General features: G+C 34.5%; 1 protein-coding gene and 1 pseudogene across 8 annotated transcripts in view; one reads left to right on the top strand and one right to left on the bottom strand.

Moving 5' to 3' along the window:
• The window catches only part of UNC13B (unc-13 homolog B), a 171034-nt gene that overhangs the window by 8675 nt on the left and 135745 nt on the right, over nucleotides 1-26614 (top strand). The window lies entirely within an intron of this gene.
• LOC118600838 lies at nucleotides 9509-9626 on the bottom strand (annotated as a pseudogene).

Here is a 26614-nt window from a genome sequence, read left to right as displayed (position 1 = left end):
AATTTATTTGTTGAAGAAACTGGATCATTTGTTTTGTTTCCCAGTCTGGATTTTGCTGATCGTAGCCCTGTGTCATAGTTGTAACATGTTCTTGAGTCTTATATATATTTTCTATAATATTAATGTTAAATTTAGAAGCTTGATCAGATTGTTTTTTGTTTTGGTGAAGGCTACTACATGGGTTGTGGTGGGTTCTTTCTCATAAGGTCTGGAATGTCTGGGTGCCTCTCTTTTATTATTATTATTTTTTGAGATGTTAGTCCCTGTCGATGCTTAATACCTAGTCAGTTTATTAGGGGCTACAAAATGGCGATAACCTAATTTAATCATTTATTCTTCATTTATTAGCTGGAATAATTCAATAAAGAGAAACGTCCCCGTATTTACTATTTAGCTACCAAGTGTGTTGGTTCTTAGAGGGAAGTCAGAATTAATGCTTGATTCTTTTTTTTTTTTTAACCAATTTTCAAAGTGATTTGATCCTTTAAGCATCCTCAAACAGTGACCAATTAATTGCTATTATTTTCAGTATTATTATGATGTTATAGATTTAAGCATATTTGATGTATTTCTATCCATGTAGTTGTTATCCTTATTGATGTGCAAATTGTCTGTCTTTGGCCATTAAGATCCTTTCCCTGTTAATATTTCGGTGTGCATCTTTTCAGCCTTTTCCTCCATGCAGTTACATACTGTTTGGCCACTCCCCATCTCCTTTTTCTTTTTTCATGGAACACTATTTTCTCATGTCAGTAATTTAAAAAAATCTTTTATCTAGAAATGATTTCAGACTTACAGAAAAGTTGCAAAATATAAATACTACAAAGAACAGTCATTTGAGGGTAAGTTACTGACGTTATGGCTTTCTATCCCCTAAATGCTTCATAGTGTATATATTTCCTAAAAATAAAGACACTTTGGACATAACTGCAATACAGTTATCTGCTTTAGTAAATTTAGCAATTATACAAATCTTTTATTCTACCACTTATATTCCAATTTTGTCAATTGTCCCAATTGTCAAATGTCCATTTTATCATTTTCCCCTTCCAGTACAGGGTCCAGTATTACATTAAATTGTCATTATCTCTTAAGCTTCTTTTAATATGGAACATTTCTACAGCCTTAATAAAAACTTTTTTTTATATAACATTGGCTTATTTTAAAGAAGTCTCCTCTCTTTTATAGGAGAATGTTCCTCATTTTGTGTTGGTCTGATGTTAAGTATTGTGGATTGGAGTGCTGTATAGCTGATCTTGTATCCTTCTCAGGGTATCACATCAGAAAGCACACATTGTCTGTCTCATTGGTGTTATTACTTTTGATGACCCAGTCAGGTGTTGTTTGATTTCTCTACTGTTTTCTCTTCCGTCCCCCTCCACTAATAAGCACCTTGTGGAAGACACTTAAAAACCATTCTAATATCCTGCCTGATAGGATTGTTGTAAAGATTAAATGGAGTAATATTTCTCAAAGTGACAAGACAGTGTTACACGGATGTGTAAAATTCAAATCTACCTGACATGATTAAAAGCACTACTTTGGTGTATTTATAAACCTGGTGACAGTATGTAGATTGAATTAAGTGGGGGAGGAATTGGAGGCACTTAAGTTAGATTCTTAATTTAGATTGAATGTAAATTAAAATTTTTTGATGAGATTTGAACTCTTTAGAAAAGCAGTGAAACCTATTTTCCTAGGGCTCTTGATAAACAAGTCCTATTTCCTTCTGTATAGAATACTTTAGGTGTGGCAGCTCTGGATGAGGGCATTTAGTTAACCAGCTTTTCATTTCCTGCTTTGTTGTGATCCATTCTGTAATTACTGAGAAATGAAATAAAAATTTAGGTATGTGGTAGAATTTTGTGTTCAACTTCATAAAGGAAAATATTTCATTTTTCCATTCGTCTTCAGTAAAAATGAAATATTCATTCTCAAGTGTCATTTCCAAAAGCAGCTATCCACTGAACATGTGAGAAAGGCCCATGGCATCAAAGGAAGAAGGATCATGAGGACTTTTTGTGCTAATGAACCCCACAATCATAAAATATATAGTAAAATATGACAGGAGAAAGTTTGTGCTAGGGTGTATGCATATTAAGTATTTTCTCCTGAAGAATTGTATAAATAGAGAAAAGCAGTTCTTAGTTGTTAGGAAATATAGATTTCCAAAAAGAAAAATCTTTTTTTTTTTTTTTTTTCTCATTGTTGCTTCTGTTTCTTCTATTTCTGTTCATTAGGACTGTGGACAACAGATTGGCCTATGGTTTGTGTTGGGCTGTTAATTTTCTCTTGTATCTGTTTGCTTTATTAATTTCTATAATGTTTTATTGTGAGTGATGTTGAGAAGAGAGAAGTTAGAGGTCAGTGAGTGAGGAAGATCTGCTTAGCGACTAAGGAGGGACTGGCAGTTGGACAGTGGGGAGATAATTGCTTTTACATGCGATTCAAAGTGGAATAAAGATGATTCAGTCAAAGGGCTAGCTTACTTATATGATTTCTATTAGTTATGAGCCAAATTTGTAGAGCTTTCATCTACAAAAGATAAAGGAAATCTGCTTGTTAAAAAGAAGAAGGTAAATAATACAGATATAAACATCTATGTTTACTTCATTTCAACCATTCGTATCATAGAGCATGTCACTCCTTGGAATGTTGCTCTGCTTTTGTTATCTTAAACTTCATTATCTACCTGATCATAGTCTCCAGTCTGTCTTACTAGCTTTAACTCTATGCTTTTATTATTGTATTATAGGGTAGATGTTAAAAGCTTTGATTTTAGACAGACCTGAGTTGGTAAATATATCAGCTCCATCATTTTTGTTACTTAACCTCATTGAACCTTAATTTACACATATTTATTATTTATACATTGATTCAAAAGGTTTATTAAGCCTATTCTTAATCGTTTCATTCTATTAAAGGAAGAAATAGAAATAAAATAAATGAATAATTAAATTTCAGATAATGATAAGTACAGTGGAAAGAAGAAAGTAGGGTAAAGAGATTGGGAGTGATCTGAGTGGGAGAACCATTTGAAATAGGATTGTTCAGGAAGGCCTCCTTGAGGATGTGACATTTGAGCTGAGACTTGAATGATGAGAAGGAACCATTAGTCAGAGATCCAAGGTAAGTTTGTTAGGGAGAATGAATTGGAAGCAAATATTTTGAGGGGAAAGAGAAAAAGAAGGGGCTGTTGGAAGGAAGGGTGGTATACAGAGAGGTAGGCACTCTGTAAAGACTAAATTATATAAGGTCCTCCAGTTTATATTAAAGAGTTTGGCTGTTATTCTGAACAGCATTGGAGTTCACTGGATAATTCTAAGCAAGATTGATGTTTTGATTTATGTATTACAAATAGCCAGTTTATGGTGAATGGATGGGAGTGGGAAGCCACGGCTAGCAACACTGGGAGCAGGGGTCCACTTGGAATGTCCAAGGTAAGAGATGGACAGTGGCTAATGGAGTAGTCCAGCTGAAAGATAAATAATGTCTTGCACGGAGATGGTAGTACTAGAGGTTGTGAAAATATCTTTAGCCAAGTGCTGCTGAGATAATTGTGAAAATGATTAGCACTATCCCAAGCTATTTTAATATAAAAATAGTGTTAACAGTCCTCACCCAGCTCTGTGACATCTATTCATCTAAATCAGGAGGCTGGAAGTCATCCTAACACTTCACAGTTGAGGAAGAAAATACATAGAGAGAAAAGAAAGTTGTTATGTTCAGTTGAGTTTATGGTGTCTGTAAGATGTTTTACAAATAAGATTCGTTGAGTTGAAGGTAGCAATAATCTTGTAGATGACCATTGAAAATGGTACCTAAAAATGTAAATCTATAGCTTAGTAGAGAAATCTGTGTTAGAGATAAATATTTGGGAATTGCAGGTATTTGGCGGTAAAGACATTAACTTGAATAAATTGTCTATTGAGGATAAAAGAGGAGAAAAATGAGCTAATGCTGTAGCTAAAAATGGGTAGAAGCAGCATTGATAGGTGTGATCAGAGTTACAGGAAAATGGAGAATGCTGTGTCAGTGTCTAAAGTCTAGAGAAGAAGGAGTTTCAGGAAGGAATGATCAGATGAGAGAGAGGAATGATACTGGTTGAGGATAAAAAAAACAAGAGGGTCATTGGATTTGAAAACTAGAGCAGTTTCATTAGTATGAGAGTAGGCATCATTACAGTGGTTGAAGAGTATTTGGGAAGTGAAGTGGAATCAGCAAATGTAGGCTACACATTCAGAAGTTTTGCAATAAAGAGAAGGGTTGAGAGTGGTCTTGTAAGAAGAAAGGAAATCTGAATGGAGCCTGCAGGAAAGAAATCTGCAAAAAGAAGAAAGTCAAGATGAGATGAGAGTAGAGAGAAATGATAACTGATTTCTCTGAAAAGTAGAATGCAAGATTTATCAGCCGAAAGTGAGGTGGTGGGGATGACTTAGCAAACTTGAGGAGAGCGCTAAAGTTTTCATTCATTCACTGTTGTTTTTAAACACCATTGATAGGTTTTATTTGTCACCCTGCCATTTTTTTGACCGTTTTGTCATGGGTAAGATCCATGCCATGGAAGTTGGTTAGGCAGTTTTTACCCTGAACATCCTCAGTAATTCACTTTAATTTTCTAAATGTAACCTCATCATTCTGTGGTTCAGTTCGGCACACTTCAAAAACACGACTCTTGAGACTATCAAATGTAATTTTCGTTCCTTGAGTTTTCGTGACAAGTGTTTTCCCACTATTACATTAATCATAGCTGGTTCTTTCACATCATAACAATCTTTCATAGAAAATGTGTCAACCATTCTCCTCTTGGCTCCCTTTTTGTAACCTTTAGTAAGACGCTTGTTCTTTCCGACCTCTATGGTGCTGTTCAGAAAGCAAAAGGAGCCACTCGTACATTCTTTCAACAGCTAATGTGCCAGATATTGGGGTACAAATCATAACCAGAATGGTGATTTTAAAAAATCCTTTCCCTTCTTGGAAGTTATATATATATTTGTGAGGGAGCTAGACATAAGCAAAGAAAAATTGTGCAAATTAATATAAAGTTACAACTAGGAAAAAAAATACAACTGTGATTTGTGCTATAAAGGAGAGTGCATGTTGTTATGGGAACATGCGATAGGGAAAGTTACCTATTCAGGTCAAAGAAGCCTTACCTGATGATGTGAAGATTGAACTGAGATAGAAAGTGGCCTTAACCAAGTGAGGAAAGGAGAAGAATACTCTAGGGGAGAGGAAATAGTACATGCAAATATTTTGCTGTGAAGAGGAGAAGCTGAAAGAAGGCAAGTGTGCTGGTGTGGACAGAGGAAGGGAAAACAGGTGAAGATGAGGCCAGGGAGATAGGTAAAGCCCAATTATAGGACAGGGCTTTGTTGGCCACGTTAGGGTGGAAATTTAGTGGGAATGAGACTGAGAGAAGGGCAGGATAGAAGTTTGTAAAAGAAAAGGATTCATAATTAGATTTGAATTGGAATTGTTTTTTTTCTACCACTGAAGATTTTTGGCAAGCCTCTCGGCTTTTAAGCCACAATTTAAAAATGAAGTGTTACTATCTGATCAGTCTGGTACCTCCTAGAATTGAGAATTAAACTCTTAAGTGAGATCGTGTGTGTGAAATTCCTTTGTAAGTTATAGTAGCTTTTACTCTTGGGTAGTCCTTTTTTTCTCTTTTTAGAGACTTAAGTGTTCTGAAACTTAACGAGGATGTGATCAGTTCCATAAACATTTATTGAGCACTTTACTGTGGGTAAGACATTGAACTAGTCCTCCTGGGTATATAAAATAAGTAAGAAATGGGCCTGGCCCTCAAGAAATTGAGAGCCAAAGTTGGGAGACAGCTATGTGTATAACTAAATATGTTGGAATATACAGCTGGGTAATTCCTAAAATAGAGGTACAAAATAAAATGGTGTGTAGAAATGTAGTCTCTCCAGTTGTGAGACAGGAAATGCCTCAGCTGAGAGAGAAAGAGGAAGGAGGTCAAGGTGGAGTCGAGTTTTTCATTATGGTGTTATTAATTGGGACAGGAAACAGAAGAAAAGAATAATTGCTTCTGGGGAGATGGTGATTTTGGTTTTGGACATGTTAAATTTGAGGTGCTGGCAGTCTGTCCATATGTTACAGTTGGAAACATGACTTGGGAGAGCAGGGTTAGGGGTGCAGATTTGGTCTATTTTTTGTGGGTCTGTTCAGGTGGAGGAATGGTGGCAGGGTAAACATTAACTCAGCATTATTGATTGTAAGATGCATTACTATTTTATGTACCATCGAGAAAAAATACTATTGATCGAGCTATAACACATTGTTTTTAAGAAATATTTTGACTTGCATTCTTAAAATATGAAGAAGTGTCCCACCATCTTGGAATCAGTGAAATAACTGAAGCTAACATTTAGTAAGCCTTTATTCTTTACCAGACTGTTTGCTAATAAGCAGGTAAGGATTAATAATTCTTATAAAGACCTTGTTAGTTTATTACTATTCTCATTTTATGGATGGGGGCACTAGGATTTTTCTGGCTTATTATAAATGATAAACTACAAAATTAATACTGGATAATGCTTTGTAACATGAAAGAAGTCTTATTTTATAAATAATGTTCAGGAGAAGATGACTTTGTATACTGTTGGTAGTGAATCAGTCTACCCATAGCTAGTTTCTGTTTGGTTAATATGTATTTGGGAACAGTATTATAGCAGATGTTTTATAGATTGGAGAGTTCATTATGGCTCTAGTTTAATAGTGTTCACAACCCAACTTCCTTTTTTTCCTTGTGAGGACATGTGGTATAATGGAAGGATTTTGGGTTCAAGAGAACTCACTAGGTAGTGAATAAAATTTTATCTGTAAGTCTCTTCATTCAGAAGCATATTTTGTCAAATGGGAAAGACCTGTGCCAGTCTCACTAGAATGGAGTGAGGGTCAAATTGGAATGAAAGTACTCTGCAGTTTTAAAAAACCCAGACAATGCGGAGTGTGGTAGGTATACCATTCTGAAAAGTTTAGGAGCCAGAAACTATTCATAAAGCCTAACCTAAGATATAAAACGTATCTGGGAATTTGGGCTTTCATTGAAATATTGCCACCTTTCATGTAAAATCAGAAAGATAATCATTACAGTGGGACATTCTATACTAAGTCAACTCAAGATAAAATTGTAGACTTTCCTGCTTGGGTAGGTCTGGCAAAGTGCTCTTCTGCCGACTTTAGGCAAATGAAAGTTGAAGACATTAATGTACCTAGTTAAAAGAACTGTAATTTGGTACATGCATTTATACACACACACACACACACACACATACATACGTACATACACACATTTATGTATATACACACACACACATATTTAATTTTTTGTTGTGGATTCAACAGGAGTTTCTTCAAGAAACTTAGATCCTATGCTGTATATGAAATCAGCCTAATATACCTTGCTGTATATGAAATCAGCCTAATATACCTAATATACTTTGCTGTGTTCAGCTGAAGCACAATCTAGGCTTAGTGAACACATATTAAGGCATTATTATGTACATTATATGTTGCTCACGAAGATAAACAGATGCGGTTCATCCTTAAACTCATTAACATTGTAAAAGGAAAGACAGATTTGAGAGAATGTTAACTTTCATATAGAACAGAATATGATAAGCAACATTATAGAGGAGCAACTAAAATAGAACAGATTTCATCTATGGTGGTAAGGGAAAGCTTTTTGGTTAAAATTATTTTTTCTCATCATATGATCAATATATGCTCACTTTAGACATTTTGGAAAATACATCAAGAGAAAAAGAAAAATAATTCTGTTTTTCTATGGTGGGAGAGAGAAAGAGAGAAGGGGAAAAATGATTAACTTTTTTTTTTTTTTTTTTACTTAAAATCGCATCATACTTTGTATAGAATTTTAACTTATCCTAATTTTTCCTTGTGGAATATTATAGATTAGAATTTGATAATGCCTCTCTGGGTTTACATCTTTAGTTTTTGGAAATGGGGAAAGGATTTTTTAGGAACCTCTAGTAAGATAAACCTCTAGTAGGCTAAAAGGTGCCAATGTAATGACTCATTTGAAATTATAATAGCAGTTTATAAGCTGTCTGAAAGTATATATAAAAAAACAAAATAGACAAGGAAGGGAATGTATTAATTGTTGCATCAGTAATTGCAGTCTGCTCACTGTTAAGAGATCATTGTAATAAAGTAAACCACAATATGTCACTTAAATGAAATAAGGCACCAGTATTTGATATTTGAAGACTGGTTGCCAAACATGTCTTTGTGGTGTCAGTATCTGTTGCTTGTTTGGAATGATCCAGCTACCTCTAGCAGAATTCCAGTTTAAAGTCTCTTACAACCTCTGTATTATCCTTTCAAGGTGATATCAGGTGTTTCTTGCTAGGATCTGTAAATGCCGCTTCTACCTTTCCTGAGATCTAGGTTTATACTCTGTAGCAACTGGAAATGGGGATGAACTATTAAAAACCATGCACACACATGTGTGCACATGCACATATCCTTTTTACAACTGGAGAAGGGAGAAGTAAGTTATTAAAAACCACTCATGTACCTCCCTGCCTTGCAATTTAATGAATTGAATTCTAGCTTGCAGCTAGTTTAGGGTATCTTAAACTGGATCACAGAGTCTTTCACATATTAAGTAATGCTTAAGAAATATTTGATTTGATTTAATGTGCGAGCACACATTAATCAGCTATATATCAGCAATTAATCTGTGGGCTTCCCTATGGGATGTTTAATGGATTTTAATAAAGACCAAGAAATAGTTATGATTTATGTGTCAGAGATTTTATTAATAATGACTTTAGGTATTAAAAGTTAAAACATTAAACTGAATTAGTTAATGTTCTAATTTTTCTTTACACTCCACTATAGCCTGTAACAGTTGGTTGCCTAATGAAGGAATTAGGTGATAGACGGCTAAACTGACCTTATGCTGTCTGAGTATAACGAAGCTTGAATTAGTTCTGATAAATAGTAACCATAGAGCTCTGATTGTGTATTAATATAAATTCTATTCCAACTGAGGTTTATTTATTTAAAAAACATTTAAAAAGATATATTCGAGCAGTTGTACATGTTCAATTATAACCACAGACTGTGTTTACTTTAGAATTAGTCATTGGCTTTGTTAGTTGAAGTTTGACGTAAGTACTTGTTTGCCTTTTGGTTTGAGAAGGCACTTATAAGGTAGCAGATTTTATTGATTCTTACAGAAATTAATTATTTTTTTCAAGGATAGGGTAGCATATTTATATATATTTCATCAGTGTCCTCTTTAAATTATGATAAATAGCTATAAAGTCAGGTAGAGGCTTAGCAATGATATTTAAGGCTTTTTTCAGAAGTGTATATGAATGAATGAAATTATAGGTATATTAGTGGTTCGCAACTTTATTTTGTTTATTATTCTCTCCATACTACCATATTGTAACAACTTCTTTTCTTTTTCTTTTTTTAATTATGTATTTATTATTATTATTATTTATGCCTAAGCACCCAGTCTTCCTAGGTGGTCTCCCATCCAAGTACTAACCAGGCCTAACCCTGCTTAGCTTCTGAGGTCAGACAGGATTGGGCTTGTTCAGGGTAGCATGGCCATAGATAACAAAAATGTATTTTAAAAGAACAAGTTGTCAGCTTACAATCTTAAGAAGTGTCTATTGGATTTTGCAGTGTGGAGGTGACTAGCCCTGTCAAGATAAGTTTCAGTGGACTCATGGGAGTGGAAGCCAGACTGGAATGGTTAAAGATCTATGAGAGGTAGGGAAGTAGAAATAAATATGTGCAAACAATTCTCATAGTTCTTGTTCCATGTTTGGCTAATATGGCTGCTCTCCTGCTAGACTGGGTTCTTTTAGGGCAGAGATGATGTCAGTTCACTTTTCTGACTCCTTACGTCTCTTATAGTGTGTGGGTACATAGTTGACTCACAATAATATTGAATGAATAAAACTCCTTGTAGTTTCCACAGCATACCATCTATTTTACTTTATAATATTAATCCTACTCTTTGAAATCTTATTTTAAATATTTCTGCGTTTGATCTTTAAAGGCCTCTTATAGCATACTTTTTGGTCATCATTAAGAAAAGTTTCATGTCCTGTAGATTTTTTTTGGATCCTGCTTTTCTTTCTTTCTTTAGATCATGAAATGGGGGAAGCTTCACTGTTAACAAAGATGTATAAACATGCTATGTTCAATTTATATTTGTATAGAATTTCTTCTTACATTCAATTATACCTGAAGGTGTTTTCACATTCATTTATACCTATAAACGTTCTCTACCCTTAGAATTTTGTCAGAGAGAAGTCTCTCTCTCTCTTCTTGTATAGCTCTTGGAAACACTTATTGAGCATCTTTGTCAGCACAAGCATTCCTTCTTCACAATCACTAGTTTTTCCAAGCTGGTTTTTCAGTCTTGTTCTTATCCTCCATTGTGTGAGTGTACTGTTCTGAGTTCTCATTTTACTCTTCTCCTTTTAGTGTTCCTTTGCCTTGGACATTTCTGTCGCTCCTTCTAGAAACCTCTCACTGTGTTTGGGGTTTTTCAGGAGGACACTGCAGCAGATTGTTCAGGTTAACACACTATTTTAAGTTGGTTCTTCTTCCCTGATCCCGTACTTGCTTTTCTTTTCTAGGGAGCACAGTTCTCTCCAGTGAGGGGCCTGAGGAGGTCTTAGCGCTCACTTTATCTTTTCATCTTTAAGTCTTAGATCAGATTTAGTAGCTACCTTGATTCCTTTCTTCTGGCCCTAGTACTGCTTCTATTCCTGGGGCCACAGGGACTTTCTAAGGAGAAGGCATTATTGGTGCTGTATTGAAAAAGTACAGATAAGAGAGAATTACTACTTCCCGGGCTCATAATTTTATAATTCAGAGGACGAAAAAGGTATTCTGTGGGAAGTACCCTCACAGGGTGATCTGATCATAAATTTCTAACTGGACATGTCATGGTGGGTAGTCACACCCCAGGCCTGTAACTTCTTTAATAAAAGGCTTATCTTTGTGTTAAACAAGCCCTGTGCATTGTTTGTGTGCATCTAGGTTAATATTTACCCTTTGAAATGCCTCTTTTCTGACACATTCTCCTAAAGCGTGATTACCCTCAAGAGAGCATATAGTCTTAAGTGTCCTGTTATCCAGTCTGGCCTTGCTTTCTCCCACCTTCATGCAACCTTCCTTATGTTCTCTCCTTAATTTCCACATGCATAAAAGAAGCTGCAAACTGTCATTTCTTGGGAGCATTTATCTTAACTGTTGAGATCTTGCTTTCAGGTGTATCCTCTGTTTGACTCAAATTATCTTAGGTTTGGACTTTTCTTACACCAACAGTTTTGTTAGTCTACCTACTTAGATTCAGAGAAGCAGCACCGATCATCAAATTGTAAGGATGCGTTAAATCCATGAAAATAAGAAATGAAGGGAGCCAAGGAGCTCAGTTACAGGTTGGGAATTTGAATTTAAGATGAGTCTATGCAAACAATTCAGGCCGAGTTGAAGATATTAGGTCATTTGCTGGTTTTATTTTTTTTGGATGTTGCCTATTGAACCCTTTATGGTCCTAGATGTCAATTAAAATGTTGGTTTAATCTTGAAATTGGAGAAGACTGTCCTTCAGCTCTGATGGTTAGTGTCTAACAGAACCTGGGCCATCAATAGTACAGTCTGGTGCAGCCAGCTATTCCTAGACTATGAGGCCTTTGAGGGCCAGAGCATATCTTCCCTCTCTCTCTCTTAGGTGGCACCGTGCCTGACAGGCATTCAAGAAATATAGGAATGAATATAAAATGTAAAAATATCCATGTGTTAGAGACTGTTCATGTGACTGTTCAGCTGTTCTGCCTTGGCTCCAGAAACTAATTCCTAATCCTTTATCTATTTTACTTTAGTATATCTTTCTTTACTGTCTACAACTACTACATTAAAGCAAGCCACCATCATCTTATGTCTGGACCACTGCAATAGCTTTCCACCATATCTTTTTTTTTTCCATTTGTGCTTCCTTGAGCTACATTGTCCAGTAGTTAGAGCTGTCCTCTAAAAACATAAATCAGACCATGTTAACCTGTCTACCCTGATCTTGCAGTGGCTTCCCAGTATATATATCTCACTTTAAAAATCTATTTCATTCCTGTGTTAGGAGAGCTGACAGTGCAATACATGATATGAAGGATTCTTTTATAAAGTATTTCTACTCCATTTTCAAAACATAAACTCATATACATACAGGAAATATACCTAGAAAAACATCATTAGCAGGCAGAAAAGCCTCGAAAGGGAGGAACAAATATTATGTACGAACCCAGTTTCAGTTAAAACATTCATTTGAAGGTCCTTTTACTTTGCTAACTCAAATCCGATTCCTCAGGAAGGCCCTATAGTGTACACACATGACACTCAATGGAGTCAGTCACCTATTGAGCCCTTCTCTGGGTCTGAGGGAAGAAATAAAGAGATCATTAAATTCCTTAAGCCTCTCGCATTCAGAATGGTGAAACTAATGAGAATACCTACTGGAAAGATGTTATATTATCCAGACCAGGAAAATAGCAACCTACCATAGTGATGAAGTATATAGATAGGTCTTGAAGTCAGACTGCTTGAGTTTGAGTCCCAGCACTATTGTTTACTGGCTGTGTAACCTTGAGCAAATTATCTAAACCTCTAAACCCAATCTTATCTGTAACATGGAAATAATACTACCTAGAAACCATATCATACAGTGTCCGTTGGGATTAAGTGGATCCTTTAAGGGATTAAATGGCAGTTAGTGTGTTTTCAAAAATGTTATTGTTTTCATAATTCTCTCTAACATCACTGTAATCCTATCCCATTCCAAGGAATATCTTGTATTTACCTTTATTGTAGCATCTATGTTATAACTGTATTTCTACATTTATTTTCCCACTGACTTCAAAAGACCTGTTTTTTAATTTGTATTTTGCTAGTGCCTGGTATACTTGACATACAATATACATTTGGGTTAATTTGAATAAAGACTAATGTTTGAGTTCCTGTAAATTAGTGGCCCTTTATATGGAGAACACAGACTTACAAAGTCTGGATAAAACATAAACAAATTTTAATGCTGTCTCCTGAGATCAAGTAGGGGAAAAAGGGATGATTTCTTTGTCAGATATGATAAATGAAGGTTATATATTTTTTGTTCTATACAGTGAAAGTTATATATTTTTTGTTATATACCGACATCAAAAAAAGGATGGGTAGAATTTTTTTGATAACCTTTGAATCCTCAATGAACCTGAGTCCTTCAACCACCAGTTTCATTGTCTCACGCTGTTCCAGAAAAATGTTCATTGGTACTTTTGTTTTGGCCAACTAGATATGGTCTTGACTCTTTACTATATTCAGGCATTCTGGGACTGGGCACAGACAATCCACTGATCCTTGAAAAATATAAAAATAAAAGCCAATCACATGTTTATATTTTAGACGTAACATTTGGCATCTAAACTCAAAACTGCTTTATTATAATTGGATTGTATCAACCAGTTTTATATTTAAGGCCTATAGATTTCTAATTATGTTACTCTGGTTAGTCTTGTTGCCAAGGGTATTTATGATATTTCTTCAAGAGAGTATTATAGGTTCCAAAAAAGGAATTGTCTCAGGGTCCACTTCTCAAGATAATACTGATGGAATTCTGGAGAAATCTGATGAATGAAAAAATGAATCCTGTCCTAAAGAGTTTTTGTCCATTATAGGAGTTAAGATTTTGATATAAATAACTGCTAGGGGGAGATAGAAAGCAACAGTTGCATATAAATTGCTCTGGGAATTTGGAGCAGGGAGAGCGTTGTTTGTTGTTGTTGTCATTTTTTTTTTAATGGCATTTGGGAAAAATAATATGTTTCGTATTGAAGAATGAAGAATATTTTGAATATGTGGAAATGAAGTGTATTATGAATGCCCTTACTATGGATAGGAGTTATACTTATTAATGTGTTTTTTGCATACTCTACCTTTTTGCCATTTTTGATAATAATCATCATTATAATAACTAATATTTATTAACTGCCTGTTCTATGCCAGAATCTGTTCTAAATGCTTTATTAACTCAATAACTTGTTATCTGTTTTTGAAGTAAGAGACAGATTAGCTTGCCCAATATTACACTAATTAGTGGAAGTAGTTTGGATTTCAACCTCTAGGATCAGCCACAACTGACCATGTATTTGCTTACCCTCGTCTCTCATGCTTGCTTGTTTTATGCTGTACCTTATCTAGGTGCATAGGGTGGTCAGCATTCAGTGCATCTTCATTCTATAAAGAGAACCCAGCCATAAGTTGTAGTGGTTGCTCAGCCCCTCCCAGTTTTTGGTGTTCTTGTCAAAAATGTCATCACCTTTTCCTTCTCAGTTTTATCTCCTGATAGTTCTCACTAATTAGGTACAGGCCACCATCCTCTCTCACTTGGAGATTTTGTTTTTTTTTTTAAGATGAATTTTATTTTTTAAATATTTATTAATATGGTGACATTGGTTAATGAAATCCAATAAGTTTCAGCTGTATACTTTAGCAGTAAGGCATATGTATATTTACACTGTGTGTTCACTTCCCATAGTTAGATTTCTTTCTGTCACCACATATTTGACCCCCTTTACCCTGTCTACCTACCCTCTCCCCCTTACCCTCTGGTAACCACTAGTCTGTAGTCTATGTCCATGAGGCTCTGTTTGTTTATCCTATTCATTTGTTGCTTTTAGGTTTATATCCCACATATAAGTGATATCATGTGATTTTCAACTTTTTCTGTCTGAGTTATTTCGCTTAGCATGATCATCTCGAGGTCCATCCATGTCGTCACAAATGGCAGTATTTCATCTCTTCTTCTTTTACTTGGAATTCTGTAACAGCTTTCTTACTGGTCAGTTTGTCTTCTTCAATTTATTCTCTATTACTATAGCCAGTATAGATCTGCTTAAAATCCTTCAGATTTTTGATCTCTAGATTCCTTGGACTGGTTTACAAGGCCTTTCACGGTTGTCCCTGGCTTTCTCCTCAACTCTTGCCATTTCTTATACCCACTAAGTTCCAAATGTAATCGGACTTCCTATGATTCCTCACATACACTATTTTCCTCTCACTTCTCAGGATACCTGAAGAAGTAAAGATATAAAGATAACTGTGTGCAGCTAAGCCTTGTGAAAACTAGCAAAGCCACACGACTAGATTTCCTGGGAAGAATAGGCCCTCAAAAAGTAGCAAGAACTTAGTTTGGGAACTAAAAAGGTCGTTTAAGATCAAATGCAATTCTAATAAACAGGCTGTCTTGTTACCTCTTTAAGTCTCAGGAATTTGTCACTGTGGAGCGGAGACAACTGTTCTATTTTTCTCCTTGATTTTTTTTCTACGTTTGTCCGCACTCCTAGGCTAAGACTTGTTTCTGTGATTGACATTTCTTTCCACTAAGTAAGTTGCCTATTGATTTGGCCAGTCACTGTCTCTTACAAAATGTTTACTTTTGGCATAGTTTTTCTTTAAGAACATCCACGTGATCTATACTGTTTGACTGCCTTTGGGCCTGATGATCATTCTTCATTTAATCAAAAGGAGACAGGATGAGTGGGTTCATGTTGTAGAAATAAGTACTTAAATATATGAAGAATTGCATTGGGTTGCTTTCCTTAGCTCTGGGCCAATGGTATAGCATTTATTTTAGCAAGGCATCTAGGGCCAAATGGATTTCTTTTTCATACGTGAATTGGAACTGGCTGAGTATAGAGTTCCTGGGTTGCAATTTTTTGTCATTGAAAGACTGTAGATGGATGGCGCTTTTCACTCCCTGACCTCTTTCAGGTTGCAAATTCAGGTCTTTTCATCTGAAGAAAACTTTCTTCTATATTGAACATTATTTCGGTACCGTTCCCGTTGTTCCCGTATCATCTTCAGGAACTTCAATTATCCATGTGTTAGAGCTTGCTACAATTTCTGTCTTGTCCTCCCCCCCTTTAAAAATTAATCTCAATCTTTTTTCTTTTTCGTTCTTGGAGAGTTTCTTAAATTTCTCCTTTAAGTCGTTACTTGCATTTTCTTCAAAAGTGACTTTTCTGTCACTACTTCTAATGAATTTTTATTTTTTTCCTTTTTACCTTAATATTCTTATCTCACCGAGCTTCCTTTTTACTTTTATCGGCCTCTCAGCAGGCTTCCTTATTATTTTAGTCTTTCGTTTTACATTTTATTTTTTGCTTCTGTGAGTCTATTAAAAAATTTAGAAGCTGTGAAATACTGCCTAAATTTTATTTTGCAATACATAATTTCAAAAATGTTTCTTTACCTTTGAGTGCTGTGTTGTTCTTACATTGTTTTAGAATTATTTCATGGTCTTCTTAAAAATAAATGTTTGTATTTTTTTTTGGTCCAGGAATAATGAGATATTTATTCATATGCGGCTCCTCGCCCACAAGGGAGTAAATTCCTTAGATGGCCTCACTTTCCATTTCCTGGTAGAAGCCACCTTTTAGATTTTAGCACAGGATCCTAATTGTCAGTCAAGTGATTCAGCAACCTCAAGGGAATAAGGAGGAAGCTGCAAATCACCCTGTTAGGGAAAAACTTTTCTTTGTGTAGGATTTTATTTGTATTTGGCAAAGTTGCTATGTCAGGTTCAGATCTGATGCAGCCACCTGGCTGCCTGTGCTAGAATAGTCCTGCTTTCTCTTAGAAAATAGATCAGCTTACTTTGCTGCACTAGAAAATGGTTGGCCACGCGTGCAAACAAGTCCCATGTCCCAGCTTTTCCAGTATAATTGTTCTCAGATTCTGCCGAGTTATTCTCTAGGTGCTATCCCTCACTGCATCAGAGGAGAGTCCCACTGCTTTAGTGAGAATGTTCCCCTAATCCTAAAAGTCTCTCTGGGCTCCTCTCACAGCTCTCCTCAAATCCTGCTTGTTAGCTAGGTCTACCTGCCTGGTATCTGTCAGGAATTCCAAAAAGCTTTAGGCATTTTGTACCCTTCCCTAATTTCAATTGTGGGTATAAGCTTTCCCCACTTTTTCTGTGTCTGCTTATTTCAGTAAAAATTTATCAGGGCCAACAGGGAGTCAGACTGCACTCTCAGTCTGTAGTCCCAAGAAGTTCTATAAAGTGTCTTCTATAGAGAAACTCCTTCGTTTTTAACAAAGATAGATCATTTTTTTATTAAGGACCAAATTCATTTTCCCTCATAAAAATGAATAGCTTAAGACATACATGTACAAAATTAAAAGGCCTAAATGTGTGAGATAAGGGAGAATTATTTATTAAGGTATGTAAAACCTGATGAGATTTTAGGGAACTATTAAAAATGACATTTGTAAAGACACAACAAACATGGAAAAATATTTGTTATTACTTTGAGTGGAAAATGATTTTTTTGCTTCTGATTTTCTTACGCTGAGTGTTCAACTTTGATAGCTACTTATAATGGAGGGGGAAGAAAAAGGACATTTTGCTAGGCAGTTAGAATAGCTGAGTCAACTTCTATGGTCACTTGGCTGATAGATGTCACAGTTAGTGCATCTTTATGTGCAAATATTTGACAAATGTATAATACAATAAAACAAACATGCAAATTAATAATTGCAACTATATATTTAAAAATACACTATGCCAGATTGAAAACGGCAGTGGAATTATGTTTGATTCCTATCTTTTAAAACGTTAACTTTTAAATGAAAAGGAAATGGTGGTTATTGTATTTGAGAGGTGACACACTTTAATGCTGGATTCTGAAGCAGGAGGGTTGCAAATAAGGTAACTAGTGTCCCAAGGCTTTGGAAATTGTTTCATGAGTAGAACAGGCTAGAACAAGGCAGGTCGGCCATTCCCTGTGCCTAAGGAATCAGGTCACTGGATGCAGAGTCAGGATGAATAGGATTATTTCCTGTAATCTCAAGGGTGCCAGTTGTGTATTTGATTCTTTAGCAAGGTCAGAGAAACTCAAAAGCAAAAGTAGAAGTTACAGTTTTTTGAGGATAGGCACAGTGTATCTTCTCTTATTTCTGCTTTTTATTCATAAGGAGCCTGGGGCCAAATGCTCTGCCTGTGCTTTCTTTTGTTAGCTCTGACTTCCAGGGTTTTCAAGTTGGCTTGAATCTTAAAGAGCCTAAATGTTTAGTTATGACTATTTCTGCACATCTTGCTTTCCCCCTTCTTGCTTTTTACACATAATAGTGTAGAATTAGATGATAAAGAGGAATGGTGCACTATAGCTGGAACCCCTCCCAGCTTTGAAGTTACTATTTTTAAATTAACTTTATCATTATATAGATATCAAGTTTAGAGCCATGTAATGTTTTCTTATTTTAAATATATATTTAATATTTTTCAAACTTTAAACTCTTCAAACTTTCAAATTAATACTTACTGTTTTAATCATAGAACAACAAAGATATATAAAGATTTAAAAACATTAAAAACTTGATAACCTCATATGTGTTCACATCTCATTTCCTGAGGTAACCAATGTTAACAGCCTAGTTGGTATTCTTCCATACCTTTCTATTTTATAGCAAATATTCTTGTTTCTTTTTTTAAGTAAGGTTTTTTTTTGAGATATAATTCACATACCATACAATTCATTCGTTTAAAGTTTATAATCTAGTAGTTTTTTAGCATATTCAGAGTTGTACAATCATCACCACAGTCAACTCTAGGACATTATCATCACCTCAAAACGAAACCCGTTACCCATTGGTAGTCACTTTCCATTTTCTCCCAACATCTCTAGCCCTAGGCAACTACGAATCTACTTTCTGTCTTTACGGAATTACTTACTCTGGACATTTTGTATAAATAGAATTATACGATATAATTGTCTTTTGTGGCTGGCTTTCGCTTAGCAAAAATTTGTTGCGATTTATCCAAGTTGTAGATTTTATCAGTATTTTGTTCCTTTTTATGGCTAATATTCTAATGTTTGGATATACCACATTTTGTTTATCTATTGATCTGTTAATGGACATTTGGATTATTTCAACTTTGGCGTTATTATGAATAATTCTGCCGTGAACATTAGTGTGCAAGCTTTTGAATAGACATATTTTAAAAGATGGAGGCAACATTCATATAACATACAATTAACCATTTTAAAATATACAGTTCAGTGGTATTGAGTATATTTACAATGTTGTGCAATCACCACCTTTCTCTAGTTTAAAAAATTATCATCCAAGAAAAACACCCATATGCCTTAAGTAATCTCTTTCCCTCCATCAGCTGGTAAACCACTAATCTGCTTTCTGTTTCTATAGATTTTCCAATTCTGTATATAACATATAAAAGGAATCATACAATATGTGGTCCTTTGTTATTGATTTCTTTCATTTAGCATAATGTTTTCCGGTTTCATCTATATTGTAGCATATATCAATACTGCATTCATTTTTATGATCAAATAATATTCCTTGGTATGGATAATACTACAATTAATGTATCTATTTATTGGTTCATTGAAATTTGAGTTGTTTCTATCTTTTGGATATTACGAATAACACTACTATAAATATTTGTACGTTTCTGTGTGGGCATATGTTTTTCTCTTCAATATGTATGTAGGAATGGAACTTCTCCTAGGAGCCAAATGGTAACTGTGTTTGTTTTGAGAAACTGTGAACTGTTTTTCAGAGTGTGTTTCACTGTATATTTTTTATTGAAAGTATATGCGGATTCCTGTTTCTCCACATCCAAGCAAGTTATTACTCTTTTTTTATTTTAGTTATCTCAGTGAATATGAAATAGTATCTCATTTGTGAATACCAATTTTGATTTATATTTTTGTTTTGTTTCGATATACGTTTCCCAAATGACTAATAATGTTGCACATCTTTTCATGTGTTTATTGGCCCTTGTATATCTTTGGAGAAATATCTATTCAAATCCTTTGCCCATTTTTTAATCGAGTTATTTGTCTTCTTATTATTGGGTTGTAAGACTTTTATTCTAGATACAAAACTCTTATCAAATATATGCTTTGCAAGTATTTTATCCTATCTGGTTTATCTTTTTAGTTTCTTAATAGTCTTTTGATGTGAAAAAAATTTGATGAAGTCCAATTTATCTATTTTTTCTTTTGTTGCTTGTGCTTTAGGTGTTATATGTAAGAAATTACTGATTAAGGTCACAAAGATTTACCTCTATGTTGTTTTCCAAGAGATTTTATAATTTTAGCTCCTACAGTTAGGTCTTTGATCTATTTTGAGTTAATTTTTATATATGGTGTGAGGTTTTTGGTTTGCTTTTATAAAGTAGAATTATATAAAGTGTATTAAATATTTTTACTTGACAACACTTCCTAGATATCTCTACCAGTCAGTTGATCTCTATGTACTTTTTAAAGTCTGTGGATAAAATAAGGCGTTACATTCCAATTTTTAAACTTTCCATTCTGGAGCAATACTACCTATGAGTCCATTTGCAGTCATCCCTGTGTATTGCTTATTGCTTCACACTGTTGAAAGCAAAAAAACTCTAGACCAATTTTTTTCAGGCTGTAGTTTACTATTATTAGTAGTAGTTTAAGGATTAAAAAATAACAGCCGAAGCAGTCTTTGTTACTCTCTAGGTATTAGTATCCAAATTCCAGAATAAATCTGTAAAACTAGGCCACCAAGACTTCTGTGGGTTGTACTTTTTAAGTAATACCAGCGTAATTTGATTTTTCTCTTCAAATGAATTTCCATGCTGTTCCTCTTACTGAAATCTGATGCAAGCCATTAAAACATTGTAATTTATTAAAAAAGGAGTTAATTTAAAAATGGGAACTGAAATGAATGCTTTAGTTATATTTTAATGTCCTTCCTTACCAATTCTCTTATCTTTCTCCCCTCAACCCCATTTTACATTTAAACTGGGTAGAGAAAATCTTCACTTTTCAGAACAGATATAATTTTCATTTTTTATCTGAAAACTCTGAGGCTTAAGATAGTTATGTTTTTCGTCTAAGGGCTAATACATGAACAGTGTCAGATCCAAGTTTAGAATTAAGACCTCCTGGATCCTAGTCTTGTGCTTTCCCCAAACAACTGCAATGACTTTCCAGCATTAGCAGCTGCGATTCTTGCTACACTACCATAGAATTAATGTAATATTTCAAGATTTACCATTGAAATGTTAGGAAACACTCGGATTTTAGGTGCTGTGTCTTTATAATGACAAACATTTGGAAAAGATGTTCCTCTGACTATGATTTTCCTCAAGGGCCTATGTTCATTATTCCTAGGGCTAGAGAAGACCCTGAATTAACAATGATTCCATTCAGTTCCAAAGAGGTACAACAGGTTCTTGAATAACATTTTGTTCAAAATACCATAGGAACCCAACTCTTGTTTATATCAATTAGACTTTGTTAAAATTGGTTTTGTTATACATCATTTTGCTTATGGTCACAGAACTTAATGATTAGGTTAAGTGAGGACTTAACTATACTTGTTGAGCGAACATATGTAATTAGCCCGTTTTAATAGAGCAAATAAATGTAACACGCATAAGTGAAAGCAGACTCTTACAGATTAAAAAAAAATAGGAAAATAACTAATAAAACAAATTTAACGAGAACAACATTGGTAATTTTAGAGAAAAACAATTTTATTTGCAGATGATCTTAACCTGCATAGATATCCCCTTGATAAACACAGTGTTTTGTGGATGTACGTGCTTTTTTCTGTAGAGCAGGTCTACAGCTTTTGTTGTATGATCAAAGGAATCTAATTTAGAAAAGGTTGAGAATTTACAGTAATACAGTAACAACAGGGAAGGCATAATGGTGCAATTTCAGTGAGAAGTAGGTGATAATAAAAAAGGAAGAGATCGGTTATTTTCTAGAAACAACCAAAAAGTGAATAAAATGTATCTGCTTCATTTCTGAATTTTCCTGGTATCCTCTCTCCTCCCTTATGCTGTCTTTCCAAAGCAGGAGATTTAGAAAGATTTATTCTTGAATTAATTAAATAAGAAAACTTCTGGATTTAGGATACTGCGATTCCCTTGTTTTAACCCTGTGCCTGACTCGTCCCAAGTACCTGGTACTCCAGCTCAAGAGAATTGAAGGGCTAATAAGCTTTGACTCTCTTCGGACAGAAATACAGTTCTGTGCCTTTTTTCATGCCATTTCCTCTCGTCTTCTCTTTCCTTATCTATATTTCACCCATTTCCTTAGTTCCAGTTCTACTTCTATCTGTTTGATGAAGTCTTCTTTGATCATTATCCCAACCTGACTCATCTGTCCTTTGTAGCACATTTTCTCTCAATATTCCATTTGGGTTTGTAGGCTCACAGTGAATTATATGATTAACTCTTTACTCTGTGTGCTTGCATTTTTTTCTCTGTTTCTCTCATCTTTCTTAGGGTAGGAGCTATGCTTTTTTCTTTCTTTTCATTTCACCAACAGCTGCTGCTGCTGTTGGTGAAATGGAAAGAACTAGATTTAGAATCAGAAGACATGAATCCTTTGTCTAGCTCCATTATATACTATCTATGTGATGTTGCCAACTGATTTGTTAATCTGACTCAGCCACAGAAGCTCTCTGAGCTTGAATTTTTCCTTAGCTGTAAAATTGAGATTAAAAAGGAAATTGACATACAACCCCCAATATTCAAAAACAGGAATGGTCCATTGTGATGCTCTAGTACCAATGGATATATACCGTTCTGTGTCAGAACTCTTCTGCTTGGAATCCCTACTTCTTCGCAGATTTCTCTATCCAACCCTACATCTCTGTTTTATTCCTTCAAGATTTAAGTTGGAAGCATGTGATTGCTGAACCTAGGCCTTTGGCTTTTGTAATGGGTTATAGTGTCTGAGCTCTTTCATGATTACTTAAGAAGAGGAAGTGTTTTGAAACTAGGGAGCCCAAAGGACAAATAGTTACCTTATCCATTTAATTCAGTTTTTATGGTCAGTTTCTTCTAAACAGCATTTTATAGATATTTGTTTTAATTTGTAATTCCTTAATGACATAAAATGTTGAACATCTTTTCATATGCTTGCTTGCCATCTGTATATCTTCTTTGGTGAGGTGTCTGTTAGGTCTTTTGCCCATTTTAAAATCAGGTTGTGTGTTTTTATTGTTAAGTTCTTTGTGTGTTCCAGATAATAGTCCTTTATCAGATGTGACTTTTGCAAATGTTTTCTTCCAGTCTGTGGTTTGTCTTCTCATTCTCTTGACATCGTCTTTCACAGAGTGGCAGTTTTTGATTTTAATGAAGTCCAACTTATCAGTTACTTTTTCCATGAATTGTGCCTTTGGTATTGTATGTAAAAAGCCATAACCATACCCAAGGTCATCTAGGTTTTCCCTTATATAATCTTTTAGGAGTTTTATAGTTTTGCATTTTACATAGAGGTCTGTGATCCATTTTGAGTTAATTTTTGTGAAAATCTGTCTGGATTCATTATTTATACATTATGTGCATTTGTTCCAGCACTATTTGTTGAAAAGGCAGTAGTTCTCTACTGTATTGTCTTTGCTCTTTTGCCAAAGATCAGTTAAATATATTTGTGTGGGTCTGTTTCTGTGCTGTGTATTCTGTTCCACTGATCTATTCGTCTGTTCTTTTGTTAATACCATACTTTGTTGATTATTATTAGCTTTATGGTAAGTCCTGTAGTCAGTATTGTCAGTCCTCCAATTTCAATATTGAGCTGACTGTTTTGGGTCTTTCGCCTCTCCCTCTAAACTTTAGAATCACTTTGTCCATTTTCACAGAATAACTTGCTGAGATTTTGATTAGGATTGCATTAAATCTGTAGGTCAAGTTGGGAAGAACTGACATCTTGACAATATTGAGTATTCCTATCCATGAACATGAAGTCTCTCTTTATTTAGCTCTTTGACAATCTTTCATCAGTTTTGTAGTTTTCCTCATACAGATCTTGTACATATTTTGTTAGATTTTTACTTACATATTTCATTTTTGGGGGGTGCCAATGTAAATGGTAATGTGTTTTTAATTTCGAATTTCGCTTATTCATTGCTAGTATATAGGAAAGGAATTGACTTTTATTAACCTTGTATCTTGCAACCTTTCTTTAATTGCTTATGAATTCCAGGAGTTTGTGGGTTGACTTTTGGATTTTCTACATAGATGATCAAGTCATCTGCAAGAATAAACATTTTTAAAAAGAAAAAACGTACAGAGAATAATGTATACTTATGTACTCACCATCTAGATTTTATATATGTTAATGTTTTGTCAGATTAGTCCAAATTAAAAAAAATGATGCAGTATGGATAAAGGTGAATCCTCCTTTGCAGCCTCAATCTCTTCTTTCCCAGGATATAATCACATTCTCAAAATTTTTTCTTTCATGATTTTTATTCTAAAATATGTATGTCTATCTTTCTATCCATCCATCCAACAGAGATATTCATTTCCTTATATTTTCTTCTGAAATTTTAAAGTGTTGCTTGTCACATTTAGATAATTTAACATTTAATCAGTTTCCTAATCTTTTGTTTTTATAAACGTTGTTTCAGTTTATTAGCTGGTATATACTTCTTTATGCATCTGTGGAATCTATAGAATAAATTCCCAAGTATGGGATTCTGGGAGTTATTTTTTTCTTTAGCTTTATCGAGGTATAATTTGCATGCTATAATATTCATCAGTTACAAGTATATTCTTTGAATTTTGGCCAATAAATGTCATCATGTAAACATCACCGCAGTCAAGATGGAATAGTTTTATCACCCCAGGATGTTTCCTTTATGCTGCTTTGTACAGCTATCCTTTCTATTATGGTTTTGCCTTATCTAGCATGTCATATAAATGGAATCATACAGAAGATAGTCATGCCTGGCTTCTTTCACTTAACAAAATTTGTTACTCAGATTCATCTTTGTTGCTTGTATCAGTATTTCTTTCATTTGTATTGCTAAGTAATATACTATTGAATGGATATGCCACCATTTGTTTATCCATTTACTAGTTGACTAGACATTTTGGTTTTTTATAGTTTTTGGCTATTATTAATAAAGAAGTTATGAGCATTTATATAAGTATTTGTGTGGACATAGTATTTATTCCTCTTAGGCAGCTAGCTAATTGATGTATGTTTTAACTTTCATAGGAAACTGCCAAGCTGTTTCTCAAAGTGGTTGTACCGTTTTGCATTCTCATCAGCAATGTGAGAGTTCTTATCGCTTCCACATCTTCACTAACACTTAGTATTGCCATATTTTTAAATTTTAAATCCTCTAGTGGGTGTATAGTGGTATCTCTTAGTTTTAATGAACATTTCCCTGATGACTATTGATGTTAAGTGTCTTTTCATGTGCTTATTTGCCACCTCTATATCTTTTTGGGTGAAGTGTCTCTTCAAATCTTTTGTCCAATTTTAAAATGTAGGTTCTGTGTTTTCCTAATATTGAGTTTTGAGAGTTCTTCTTTTAGTTCTTTATCAATCTTATCAGATATGTTTTGCAAGTATTTCCTCCCAGTCGATGGCTTGCTTTTTTAACAACATCTTTTGAGGAACACATATTTTAAATTCTAACTAAGTCTAATTTATCTGTTATTTTTCTCTTAAAACGTCATGCTTTTTGTATATAATTTAAAGAGTCTTTGCCTAACCCAACGTCACTAAGATTTTCTCCTATTTTTTTTCTAGATGTTTTATAGTTTTAGCTCTTACATTTAGTTCTAGTCATGATTCATTTTAAGTTGAGTTTTGTATATGGTGTGCGGTAAGGATAATATATATTATTCTATTATATTTATATAAGCATATATTTTATATATTATATTTATATATTTCTATTCCATTGATCTATTTCTGTCTGTATGCCAATGCCACATTGTCTTGATTACTGTAGCTTTATAGTACATTTTGAATTAAATGAAATTAATGAAGAATAATTGAGAAGAGGAATTAACATGAGCCTACAAAGGGCAATCCTATGGGAAACATACTTTGATTCAATACAAAGAAATAGAATTAGCACTAAGTGCTGCCTGAAAATGAAGAGAACCTTGTGAAAGGTACAGAATCATCCATCTCTTGGAGTATTAAGCAGGGATTGGATGTATGCTAGGTGAAGATTTCAGTTGTAATGCACACAAGGAGAATTGGCAGATCTATCTGTACTCTCAAGTATCTTTTCAAGCATTGTGTTTTGGGATTTCCTTTTGTCTTTTTCCACAGGTGGCACTTAGCCTTAATCTTCATTGGTTGAAATATTTGATAGAAGTTTGGTGCTTTCTGGAATTTAGCAGTTTTCCTTCATGTGTGGTCGTTGACCTTTAGTAGGAGTTAGCATGCTGCAGTCCCAGTGTGGGATTTTTTTTTTCTTTATTAAGAATTATTGGTGTGACATTGATCAACAAAATCCAGTAAGTTTCAAGTGTACAATTCATCAGTATGTCGTATGTATATTGCATTGTGTGTTCACTGCCCATAGTTAGATTTCTGTCACCACATATTTGACCACTTTTATCCCATCTACCTCCCCCTCCCCGCCTCTTCCCTCTGGTAACCAGTGTCCACCGTCCATGCCCATGAGTGGGATTTTTTTCTCTTGTGCAGTTTTGCATTGACGTTTTGGAAACAGCTCTTGCACTGCACCGAAGTTCCTCTAGGTATCTGCT

This window comes from Rousettus aegyptiacus, unplaced genomic scaffold (genome assembly GCF_014176215.1).
Source record: "Rousettus aegyptiacus isolate mRouAeg1 unplaced genomic scaffold, mRouAeg1.p scaffold_m13_p_3, whole genome shotgun sequence".
Lineage (NCBI taxonomy): Eukaryota > Metazoa > Chordata > Mammalia > Chiroptera > Pteropodidae > Rousettus > Rousettus aegyptiacus.
The sequence above is the reverse complement of the archived record's forward strand: the minus strand, read 5'-3'. Positions and strand labels throughout refer to the sequence as shown.